The following is a 12,768-nucleotide window of genomic DNA, read 5'->3' as shown; positions in this document are numbered from 1 at the left end:
ATTAATCAAATTTCAGTTTACTAATTATCTATCCCATTTTGAAAAGCCCGGCATCAACAGAAAACAGTGTAGACTTTGGGATTATAAGCAGTATTTTGAAAGTGAGACTTTCTGTTATTCAAATCTCTAAAAAGGATAATACATGCCTTATTATAATAAGAGATTGTGCAAAGCCAAAGGAGGACAAAGCAGCAGGTCCAACTGGTGATCCCTTCTGTGCGTCTGCAGTGGGCTCCCAGCAGGTCTCCTGCCGCAGTCATTTGCAACATGCTCAAGGAAATTTTTTAATCAAAACCACATATATATATTTTTTTTTATTTATTTTTTTGGTAATCTGAGTGAGTACAATCCAAATGCCATCATGTGAGCCTTGAAGGGGCCTCTTTTCTTAGTTTTCTCTAGTACTGAGAAACTCGGGACGCTGAAACGTCTTGTTTTTCAAGTATGGTTCTGTGGTCCTCTATATCGAAAGCTTTTGCTACAGACTATTGGGACCTAGTGGAGAAAGCCGATCACCAGGAGGGTCAGTGCTGGCCTTCCTCCCTCATCTTCCTACATCCAGTGAGCCCACATGCACTTCCATCTGTATATTGTGTTTGCACATGCCTTAAGCACAGCCAGCTTAAGGAAGGGGCAGCTGCTGTAGTTTTGAGCAGAGTAGCATACTGCCTAAATGCCCCAATATTTTAGCATAGACCATTCTCTATGCCTTGTAATTCCTGACAAGACCACATCTGACAGTCTGTCTGTCCAGACAGTCTTTTACTTATTGTTTCACCATATCCACAAAAACAAATGGTACAGTAGCTTACAGTTTTTTATCTTCAGCTTATTTCTTCAATGTTTCATTTCAGGCTCCTATGTCCTGTTTGGTCCAAGGATATAAAAGAGTACAGAACGGGTATCCCTTTGCTACGTTCACGCCTTTAAACCTCCAGTACAAAGCTTTGGTCTTTCATCCACCCATGATCAATGAAGGAGCTGCCTCCTAAAAAACTCGGTCTGCTTGTCAGGGAACAAGCTAGCCCTTAAGATGCCAAGTCCCTGTGGTTCCCCTTCATTTGCCTATGAAGTGGGATGCAAGTCTATCAGGGCATCCCAGCCTTGAGGCAGATGTATGCCTGGAAGTGCAAAGTCTCATACCTCCACAAAGGGTAGGGCAGGCGGGCTGGCTGAGGGGATTCTGAATTTATAAGCAGAGTTCCAGAATTCCCCCAGGGCCCACTTTTCAAAGGCAAATTAGTACGTTTGCAACTTGATCCCTGGGCAACTTTTGACAGTTGTTCTAAGAATAATAAAACAGATGGACAGAATAGATTTTGGGGTTTCCATCCAAACTGCCATCCTCTGTGGACTTTAAAGAAGGCGGAGAGCCGATGGGGGAGCTGCCACCACTCTCCATTGTGCTGTGCCTCTCACACCCAAGACTCATAACTCTCTCCGCAAAGAAGATGGAAACTGTCATCATATTATATTCTCCTGCTGAGTGTTCAGCTTGGCTATGAGAAAATAAATAGGATATGTGGGGTTTTTTTTTAAAACACGTTTAAAATTAAATGAATTGAAGTCAGGAAAAATAAATGTATACTCCCAAAACACTTAGGTTACTATGGCTATCAGAGAAAAGTAAAATTTGTTTTAAATTTAAATAGCATGTTTATAAAATCTTGTACATCTTTAAAGAACTTTCAACTATTATGTGCTTGTTGATTTTGAAAATAGAATTTATGCCCAACAGGATAAACATATATGGTGACATCTACATACATAAAAAGACAGGTGTATCAGGAGAGACTTTAAATTATCTGAGTTGTGCTCTAGACTTGTCAGAGACATGGTTTGTGCTTGAGTTTGGATGAGGGAAAGCATTTCCTACCACCCTCTTTCCTGCTGATTGTCCGCCCTCAGGACTTCACCTCCGTACCTTAGAGGTGAGTTTCTGTACTCTTAGCCACTCACTCCTCTCTGAAATCATATGCCCTGCGGTCACTGCTTGGGTCAGAAAGGTCATATAAGGTCATCTAGGTCTTAGAGCTCCAGAGCCATCCTAGGGGTGTGTGTGTGTGTGTGTGTGAGAGAGAGAGAGACAGAGACAGAGACAGAGACAGACAGACAGACAGAGACACAGACGGGGCGGAGGGGCAGAGAGGCAGAGAGCTGAACCCACAGGTGGAGTAACTATTCAAGTAGATTGTTACCAGCAATGGCACACTAGAATAGTACATTTTCATTTATCTGAAAACAGGCATGAAGGAATGCAAAGCCTGTGTCTTCATCTCATGTTCTGCAGTATCATATACTAATTTCATAGAACTGGATCCGCGTGCGTGGGCAGGTTTGGGGGTTACTTTGGCATTCCTGGGGAAATCCCACATTGCACATACATGCTATCCATACTCATTCTTACCACTGAGCCCTCCCCGCTTTCCTCTTGAGGTCAAGTGCCCATTCTCAGTGACAATTCTAGTAGGAAAGAGTGCAGGGTACTGCCTTTCCTCCACGGCAGGCATCTTCCTACAAATGCTGGACACGTGTCAGTGTTTTTGTTATAGTATCCACATTTTTCAGGCATGTATGAGAGCTGGCCTCAGAAATTGGGTTTCAGTTTTAGACTGGTAACTAGTTCTTTGGTTTTGAATAAGTATTTTACGTCTACCCATTTCCTTATTTGTAAAGTGAGAAAAATAATCCCCCCAGACAGATTATTGCTAACTATTACGGAATGAAGTGTATGCAAAAAGCGTATCCTTAAAATGAAACTGAAGTGTAGCTTCTTCCCACTTGTACCACATGACCCCAGCCCAGTCTTGTCATGTGCTAGACTGGTGCACAGCCTCCTCCTACTTTCACTACTTCTGTTATCCTTGCAGATCTTTCAAGAAAGAAGAAACTTTTCCTTCAGGCAGAAATCAAAACATCTAGCTCAAAACCCTCCATAGTACAGAAAAATCCAGAGTCTTTCTAATAGTCCACAAACAGGGCAGCCTTGAGAACTACATTCTCTGCCTAGAATTCTTGTCTGCCCCATTCCACCTCCTAGAATCTTCATAGCCCCTTCTGTTTCCTTAGTCTCCGTTTTTAAACAGAGACTGTTTATTACAAAGTGTTGTAAATACTAAGCCTGTTCCTTGAGCAGTATTACTTCATATTTTTTCTTAGTTCCTGCCATTTAATTGTTGCATCTTTCTCCTACGAGTACATCAACTGCAGAGGTCAAACCTACCTGTCACCATTTGTGACTCTATCCTCACCCTAGAGGAAGGAAAAGGCTTGATAAAGTGTGCACATCATATAAACAGGTAGGGGCATGAACAAGTGAGCAGACATATGCTGGGTTTCAGGGGATGTTTGGCTTATAGCTCATTCCCTTTGATCAGAAGTAGTCGTACCCTTCTAGCTTCCAAAATACCTTTGTTTTCAGGCTCCGCCATGCATGCCGTGGGAGCTTTGGGAATTTGCTTCTGTCTTTCTCCTCCAACACATGTCTGTGACCCTGGCATTACTGTAGGTTGAGAGATGAGTGGCCTTGCTCTTGTGGGGCCTTCTTTACCACTAGGACTTATTCTGGGATGTAGGAAAGGTCTTAGTCAGCATCCAGTGGTTCTTCTGGGTCTTTCAAACACAAACTACAAACCAGAGTGAGAGGATGGAGGGAGTTCCACTAGGGAAGAGTGACTCCTCCTAAGTGTGTCTCTCATTAATATCGTCATCATTAGTATCTTCATCAGTTTGTTTTGCAAGCCTCATTAGGCTAGACATTTCACAAGGTTTTGTTGAGTTTGTTTTCCAAAAATATATTCAGACACTAATCATATTTGCTTATTTAAGTACATCTAGCCTGGAAGAATTTTGGTGGGCTTGCATTGGGAGAACAGCATATCATTGTGGACAAAAAGTTGCACCTCTTGTTTTTGTTCAGAGGAAGGAATGGAAATTAGACTGTGAGTCCTCCCTCAGTAAGCTAGGGTACTGCCCTGGACCCACTGACTGCCTCCAAAGTCTGTCTGGATTCATATTAGGAAGTATGCTCAGTAATATGGATTTTGAAAGGATTTGAAGTATTTTATAGCATAAAATTGTCCTGCTTTTACTAAGATATAAATAGTTTCTTAATGCAATGGGATTAAATAGGCCTGTTTTTTGTTTTTGTTTTTTTTTTTACTGCTCCAGTCAATGGAAGGGGACTTTATATGGTCCCGGGGTCACAGGCCAAGTATGACCCCAGCTTTATTTGACCTTCTTCTTGGGGTGCAGGTTGTTGGTATGGCCGCACTTCTTCTTGCGGCAGTTGACTGCACAAGGGTGCAGGCATGTGTAGCACTTGCGGCAGATCATCTTATCACAGTTGTACTTCTGGGCAAGCTGACGAAGGGACGGCTCAATGATGCCACCGCGCAGACTCAGCACCAGTTGCAAGGTGGACTCTTTCTGGATGTTGTAGTCCGACAGGGTGCAGCCATCCTCCAGCTGTTTGCCTCAAATATCAGCCTCAGCTGGTCAGGTGGGATGCCTTCCTTGTCTTGGATCTTGGCCTTGACATTCTCGATGGTGTCACTGGGCTCAACCTCAAGAGTGATGGTCTTGCCCATCAGGGTCTTCAGGAAGATCTACATGTTGGCGTCTGCCACTCGGCCGCCTCGTTGAAGAGAAAGACAGGCCTGTTATTTTTTTAACCTTTTGTTTAATAGTTCTGTAAAACAAAGTTCCTCCAGGCTTGACTGATTTTGACTTTGTTTGTTTGTTTGTTGATAGTAAAAAAACTTTGTAAAGAGACATCTATGGGCTGGGAAATATTAGTCTTAGCCCATAAGCCCCAACAACTCGTGTTCAGTGTTCATTCCTGCCATCTGTTCTATAGAGATCCCTGAGAACATTTGGCTAGAGGTTTCCATCTTCTTTAATGCTGTACAAGCTTCATTGGTGTGTGTGTGTGTGTGTGTGTGTGTGTGTGTGTGTGTGTGCGCTTCTGAGGCTTAAACCTGGAACCTTTTAAGCATGCTGGTCTCCCAACCCTACACTGATATGTTTTAGCATATTTAAAGTATACTAAACTCTATTTGGGGAGGTTAGAACTAGCCTACAAAATTCTGTTCCTGGTTTGTTTGGAAATTGCAGAGATTAGAGCTTTGTGAAAACACAAGTTAATTTCCATATCAAAGGCTGTGTTTTCCCATGTTCCATTCCAGGTCTTCTCTTCACATGTATTTGTACACAGCTACTCTCAAGAAGTTAAAATGTCCCTTCCTTTATAATGCAATAGCAATTTTTCATCTTAAGGTCAACTAAAGGATTATTGCCAGCCAGAGCCACCTCACATCATTTCCTTCATCCTCAGCACAGCAGCCCGGACAAATCCGCAGACACTGCCCTGTTCATACTGCCAAGATTAGCCAGAGCCCTACAGGGAAGTCCTTTGCCTAGAGAGCTCCTCTCTCCCCCAACCCCCAGTGTCCACAGGACTCTTTCCCTTACACTCTGAGCTCTCCCCTCCTTCCTGTATAAAACTTGCTCACACCTACGCACATCTGTGCATGTACACATATCTCTAGTACTGCTTGTGACCTTCCTGTGTGCTCTTTACTGTCATCATCTAATCTACTGTAGAATTCACTTATTCTTTTTACCTGTGTTGTCCCCAGTGTAGGAAGACAGAGATTCTTATCTGACTTTTTCTTTGACTGATATCTTTAAAGATAATGGTAAATATATTTGGCAAATTGATAAAAAACAAGGGCATCTCAGGATACAGATAATGCATGTGTCTTCCAGGAGAGTCCTAACCCTGGGTGCAGCCTCAGCACCTGCCGCAGGATAAATATTTGTCCAGGAAATGCTTGTTAGATGAGTAAATGAAGTCAGCCCTCTGCCATAGCAGAAAAGGCCACCAACTCCACATTTCCTGTTCTAAAAAAGGAAATGAAAAATTGGCAATCTATCTTTCTGTTTGATGACTTTTACAAGAACTTTACTGTGAGATAAAGTACAGACCTCATGACAGAAAAGACTACCATGGTCTGTCAGGCACATCTTGCCTTGAGCTAATGGATTGTAATGATTCTGTTTATGAGGTGATGAAATTCAGAACCTCAGTAAGAAGCTCATAGAAACCCCAACAACCCAGTGTGTGCAGACAGTGAACGAGGGTCTGCTGTCAGTGTCTCTCAAGTCAGTCCTGGCACAGGCTGAGGAATGACTGAGCAAGAAAGATCCAGTGAGGCCATGCATTATAATCTCAGTAAAGTTTAATTTACTTCCTAATTTTAGATAAGATGGTAAACATGAGTAGAATCATCTTTTCTCATAAGAACCCAAGGATTTCCTAGACAGTCTAAAGATTCTGGCAGAGGTATTTCAAGGAGAAATGGAGGAGGATGACTTACAAAGTTCAGTGGGTATCCCAGGCTCAACTTTGGGTCCTGCCAGGTCTGTCATGACTGATAACCTGTGTAGTGGGAAGGAACAGCTAGGAACTGTCCAAGTGTCCCTTGCCTCCAGCCCCTCCCTGTCGCCAGCTTGGGTCTTCTAGCCTCAGTCTAACTTCTGCCTGGCTATTGGGGGCTTCAAGAGACTCAGAAGGAAGGCATAAGGTTTTGCAGTCTTACCTTGAACAACTCAGAATTATTGGCTACTGCTGAGGTGAGGGGAAATGGCATCCAGAATAGCAGCACTCAGTATTCTTAGTTGTATGGAAAGAAAAATGCAAACACCTTAGGGAATTCTGAGGGCAAAGTATTCTAGTGCCATTTGTTTAGTTATACACAAGATATGTTTACTGCCTAGAAGAAAATCACTTACCAAAAGGAGAGAACTGATTTTAAATAATAACCTAAATCTAAAGGATACTCATAAAAGCAATACAGTTCAGTTTGCTTCTACCTCCATAGAAACACACATATAAAGGGTCTTCTGAAATCTGTATAGATTTCTTGCTTTCTCACTTTAAAGTTTTATTACATTTTTATTTATGAATTGATGTGAGGGGGTATCATATGGGTTATGCCACATATGTGAAGGTCAGAGGACAGCTTACTTGCAAAAGTCAGTTCTCTCCCACCATGTGATTTCTAGGGATCAGATTCAGGTCTTCAGCTTGGCAGCAGGCACCTTTCCTCACTGAACCATCTCCCTGACCCCACCTTCCCAGTTTAATCTAGTCCCATCCTATAGTCCATTTCGCATAGCTTTCAAGAAGCATAAGTTTTGGTGTACTTAAGAATTTCATTGTCTTTTTAGGTGAATTTATGTTTTTATACTTGAAATTTTTGAGAGAGAGAGAGAGAGAGAGAGAGAGAGAGAGAGAGAGAGAGAGAGAGAGAGCGCACTACTGGAAGCCATATGGTTTACATTGCTGCAGTTTTCTTAAGGAGAATAAATGGTTTGGAAGGTAGTCTTTAAATGTTGGCCTTTAAGTTAGATGAGTGGTCTTCTTCTATAGGAAAAAGGTTTACGTCTTGGGTAATGAGAGCTAGACTTGTAGTTTAGGGTGACTCTTGGTCATTGGAAGGATGTTCTTGAAATGCAACTACATTGCTTTCTTCTGTATTTAGGTTGACCTCTGGCAACAGTCTTTCAGCACTGCTGTGGATGAATATAGAATGCCCAAAGCATATAGGAAAAAAAAGCATTTTTTTAAAAGCTGGATGTTTCAAATGGCTACTTGGCTTCTCTGAGAGTTCTATGACCCACTGACAGGAGAGGGGCAGCAGTGTTCGGCCCACACACCATCTTTGTCATGTCCCCATGCATATTACAGTAACCCTCGTAGGTGCTGCAAAGGAGTGCTGATTTTCATTTGGTAGTGTAGCCCTCCACCAGAGCAGATCAATACTTGAGCTGTTTGTCTCTGCTGCTTACTTTCCTTTCGCACAGCGAGAGTCTTCTGCAGGGAGCGATCGATGGCTCTAATCTTCAGCAGCCTGCAGCCAGTCATGTGAGGCAGAGCACTTAGGTGGCATTACACGGACTGTGGAAGTGGCAGCTCCATGGCAGAGATTCATAGCACCCTCACTAGGGACACATTCCATCCGTGATGGGTGGTTCTGCTCAGCCCTGCTGTTGAACACTGTTCCTCTGGAACTTAATATGAGGAAGAAGGACTCTGTCTGGACTCTGTGCATGTTTGTTCAAGCATACATGTGTGAACCAAACAGACAAATGTGACAACATTCTCTCTATGACTCTACTAACTGTCACTGTGTCCTGGGTGGTGGAATCTACTCTTGAGCCTTGGGCTAGAAATAATTCCATTCTGACTAATTTTTAAACACTAAAGGTGTGTGTGTCTGTATGTGTTTTGGTTTGGTTTCTGTTGTTTTTTGTTTTTAGTGGATTTTTATTTTGTTATTTGGTAGGACATTGGTAGTACATGTTTGTAAATCTAGCACTTGGGAAGTGGAGGCAGGAAGATCAGTAGTTAGTATTACATGAATTTCTGTCTCAAAAAAATATAAAGCCAGGTTGTTTTGTTTTGTTTTAATCTTTGAAAGTCCAGTGCCTGAAGAATTCATTTGATGTGCTTTCCATAAAGCATGAGAAGGCAGTAAGCCTTAGTTGTCACTTCTGTCTGGGGGATGAAGATCTGGCTCTCCCTAGACTACTGGGATGCCTCAGGAGCCTCTACCTGGGAATGAGCTGTGGAATAGCCCAGGTATCCTCTGACAGTGTGCTTTAGTTCCTTTTTAGCCTCTCTGTTTCCTTCTAGTGGTGCTGGCGTTCTCTGTGGGATCGGGGCTACCATAAGAAGTAAGGGCTAGAGGTAAAGGAGGTAAATCTGACAGGCAGCAGCGGCAAGCAGTGCCCCAGTCTAATACCTGCTGTGTGTAAGAGCCTTGCAGAAAAGACTGTGGCTTCCTCTGCTGCTCCTTGTTGTTGTTTTCTAGAATTGCTATTTGTCCAGGCTGGCCTCAGAACTAGTAATTTAGCTTCCTGTACAGTTGAGGCAACAGGGGTACGCAACCTTACTAGGATTCATTTGCTCTTCACAACCCAAGGGTAGTTCTGCTAGCATGTCATCTTGATTTCAGTCTTGCTCACCCCACTGCTTACGGCCATTTTCACTCTTGCCAGACATCTGCATCCTTTTCGTTCTCCAAAGGGCAGGTATGTCATCCTCTGAGATGCCTCTATTTGAACTTTGCTGGCATAAAAACTTCAGTGAGACAAGTTTCACCCTCCAAAACCAGACACTTCCCTCTTACGTTCCCACACACCCGGCCATAGGCAGTAGAGAGATGATCATTTAACACAGCTACATTTCTTTAGATGCTTATGATACTGTACTGGCCAAAGGATGATCGGCAGATCTGTCTTCCCAGTCTCACTCCCAGGTGCTACTTCTGAACAGAAGTTAGAAGCGGGGCTGTGGTTTTTATTTTTATTAGGGTTTTTTTTGTTTGTTTGTTTGTTTGTTTGTTTGACATTCAATAAGATATCCATTGGTCTTAGTCTTTGCTGTCTACCGGACCCTTGCTATTGCTGAGGGCAAGCATATGGAAGGCATGGCTCTGGTCCTCAAGGGGTATTGCTGGAAGACAGCCTGTTAGATCAAAGAACAGTGTAGTTTCTTAACGGCTACAATAGCAGGTTCAGCTCCGAACTCAGAACAGTGTCCCAAGTCTCTGGCCTGGCTGTGAAGAATGAACAGGAGTTACAAGTCCTAAGTGAGGCAAGGACTGGTTGTTCTCAGTGAGCACTTTTCAGCCAAGAGCCTCCTATATACCCAAACCATCACAGGTCTTAGCAGCCAGGGAACCCTAGATGCTTCTAGGAGACCCACCCAACCCATGGGCACTAGCAACCCTGCCTGGAATTCCCAGAGCCCCCACAACTCCCTACACCCTGATCTCCCTCCCTGCACTTAAACCTTTCCCTCAAGAAATACCTGCTGGCTTATGTTATGGGTGGGACACAAAGGAGACCAGGAGGTCAAGCCTCTTAGTGCTCCATGCATTGGTCCCCAGGAATAGACAAAGATTTACTTAGGTTCACCAACTTCTGCTCAGTCCAGGCACTAAGAATTTCACCTACGAATTCAGTCCCTGGGTCTTTCCAGCAACCAATGAAGGAAAGGAACACATATCCTAGGAACACATTATGTAAATGTGGGACTGTCATCTAGAACTATACACAAGCAGAGCACAGAGAGGTTAGATAACCTGCTGGAGGTCACACAGTTCTGTGAGTGTGGAAGCTGGGACCTGAAGCCAGCAGCAGCTGCTCTGCTGGTACTGCTAACCTGCTGCTCGCCGTTGCCCCTTAAATGTCCCTGCTACCCAGACAGACTCGTGGGCCTCTCCACACAGTTCAGTGCCACTTTTTACAACAGGTTGAAACTGTTGGGGAGATTTATAACTTGTAAGTTACAGCAGCTTTTGATAAACTACTAACACCGGTATGTGTTTTAATGAGACTGAAGGCATGAACGAGCAGATTCTCCTCTTGAGGCTTTGTGAGAACACATAGACATTGGGCTGGCTCCTCTGAAGGCCTGCATTGTCGCCAGGCTCATTAGCATCGTCGCTCCTAGCTAGCCCTTGCTGCTTGCTAGCTTACCAGCTGTTCCTGCTGCTCTGTACAATGTCGGATGTGTTCAGCTCACTGGGTTCCTGTCCTCGCCGCCGGGAGGAGACAGCCCTTCCACTGGGGATACCCACGTGGCTGCCTGTCAGCGGTGGCACCGAATAAAGTAATAGGCCTTCGCATGGCATATGGTGTCTGGATTCGTACAAGATGCAAAACTCCTCTGCTTCTAATGCAGGGTGACTCATAGCATTGCTAATTTTTCAAACAAAAGCTGACTTCCACACCCACACTTTTAACCCCTCAGGCTAAAAAGTCTTGGGGGGGTCCAGAAAGATGGTTTTTGAGGTGTTGTATGAAATGTGGTCTGCTTACTAAAAGATCACTTAGCATTTGGTGAAGATGTTTAAAATTTCTATTAGAAAATGTTTGCTCTCCAGTGGGGGGAGGGGATTGCAAGCTTTAATTTTGAATTCCTTTCTCATATTGGAAGAATGTAACAGTCTGACAGACTTTTTTTTTTTTCCCAACAAAATTAGGTTGAGAACACACTAGTGTGTGCAAGGCTCCAATCCCCAGTAGCACCCAAAGGGAAAAACTGAAGGAGAAGAGTATCAGAAGCGTGATGTGGAAGGGCCAGAGCGCCGCTACCCGCATGCTCACTCTTCCTTCATTCCATGGCCTCCACTGTCTGCCTGCTAGCACAGTGACCTATTTGTGGTCACTCCAGGCTGCTCATACCATAGTTTTATAAAATTGTAAAAGAATGTTCAGAATTCTGTGTTTTGGGGCCATTTATGCAAATGTATACATAAATTTAATATAAGGTTTTTGTGTACTAAAGAGAGATTGTTCACATTTGTAGTTAACCTTCCTTTTTAGTGATCAAAATATTGGCTGTTTTTATAAATGATCCCTTATTGGACATTTTACTTAAGCACTTTAGAGTGAATAATCTTACCCAACACTGCTCTGACTATGTGTTTCTCAGTCACAGTTTGGCACAGGGATCGTTTGCTGTTTGAATTTGGCAGATGGACTGACTCCTTAAAGGATAATACAGAATTATACAAAAATTATAATGTACAAACTATTAAGAAAAGTTAATCTTGTGGGAAAGAAAATAGAGACTGGTATTGTCAATAATTATATTTCACTTGCGTTCCATTTTGAAAGTGGTTTTACTTTGCTCTGTAGATCCAGGTTGAAAAGTGTGCTCAGCTTCGTGGGAATTGTCACTCCAGTTCAGAAAAATGACTCAAAACCACTGCACGTCCCTGAGTGTGCCTCCCATCTTAGATCCTGGCACTTGTTTTCCAAAGGCATCCTAATATCCTTGCCCTTTGTCATTGGAAATGAGCTGGTGTATTTGGTGAGACAAGAATTTAACTAAGCACTTAAGATTCCCTTTTTTTTACTATGTGTAAGTGTAGTGTTTCTGCGCCACGCAGACCGGCGCCGTGCTGCGTGGGCAGAAAACACCTTGGGGTGGGTTCGAACTGCAGAGCTAAGGTCATTCTAAAGATTATATGTAGTGTGTTCCAGAAAACAGCCAATGTCTTGGGGGGAACTTTTAGTATCCCAGTAACTTTCTGTTCCTCTTCCATGAGTCTGCAAGATACATTCAGAGTTACTACACAAGTTCATGCACAGCATAGTCTACGACAAAAAAGAGGAGGGGCATTGCAAAAAAGGTAAAGATTAGTGATAAAGAAAAAGTATGACTAAAAATAACCTTGATGCTCTCATCTTCTGGAGAACTTCCCTTGCAAATATATTTTGCATGTTCTTCTCTGAAGATAAAGGGCAGCTTGAGGGTGTCTTTAGTTACATACTACATCCATTCATTTCCACAGCCAGGCATTCTTATGTTCTTGTCCAATGTCATCTGTAGACTCCTCTGCTTTTCTGGGCCAGCTTGGTATGGGATTGAATGACCTCAAAGGTATGCATATTAGATGCTGCCACCATCAGTTTCCTTGTTGCCATGTTGCAGGACTTGTTGCCTGCCATCCAGCTTTTCCCTGGTTTGTTTACTTGGAATCACTATGTAATCATTCATTTTATGGAGTCTCATTAAGGACTGCAAACCTCTGTCCCAATTTAGTGTCGTTGGAGCGTAGGTAGCATCCATCTGCTCCACCCGCACTGTTTAATTAATGAACCTGGTAATGTGCTCTGTGCCTGAAAAAAAGCTGTCCTCGAAGGGTATTGAATGAGACGCACATTCCAGGTTTTCATGGGGAAACT

General features: G+C 43.2%; 1 protein-coding gene and 1 pseudogene across 4 annotated transcripts in view; one reads left to right on the top strand and one right to left on the bottom strand.

Moving 5' to 3' along the window:
• Window positions 1-12,768, top strand: part of Ralgapa2 (Ral GTPase activating protein catalytic alpha subunit 2) — a 270,234-nt gene that overhangs the window by 211,656 nt on the left and 45,810 nt on the right. The gene's annotated exons all lie outside the window — the stretch shown is intronic.
• On the bottom strand, window positions 4,228-4,640 carry LOC110317479 (annotated as a pseudogene).

This window comes from Mus pahari, chromosome 3, assembly GCF_900095145.1.
Source record: "Mus pahari chromosome 3, PAHARI_EIJ_v1.1, whole genome shotgun sequence".
NCBI lineage: Eukaryota > Metazoa > Chordata > Mammalia > Rodentia > Muridae > Mus > Mus pahari.
This window is presented reverse-complemented; position numbering and strand designations above follow the sequence as displayed.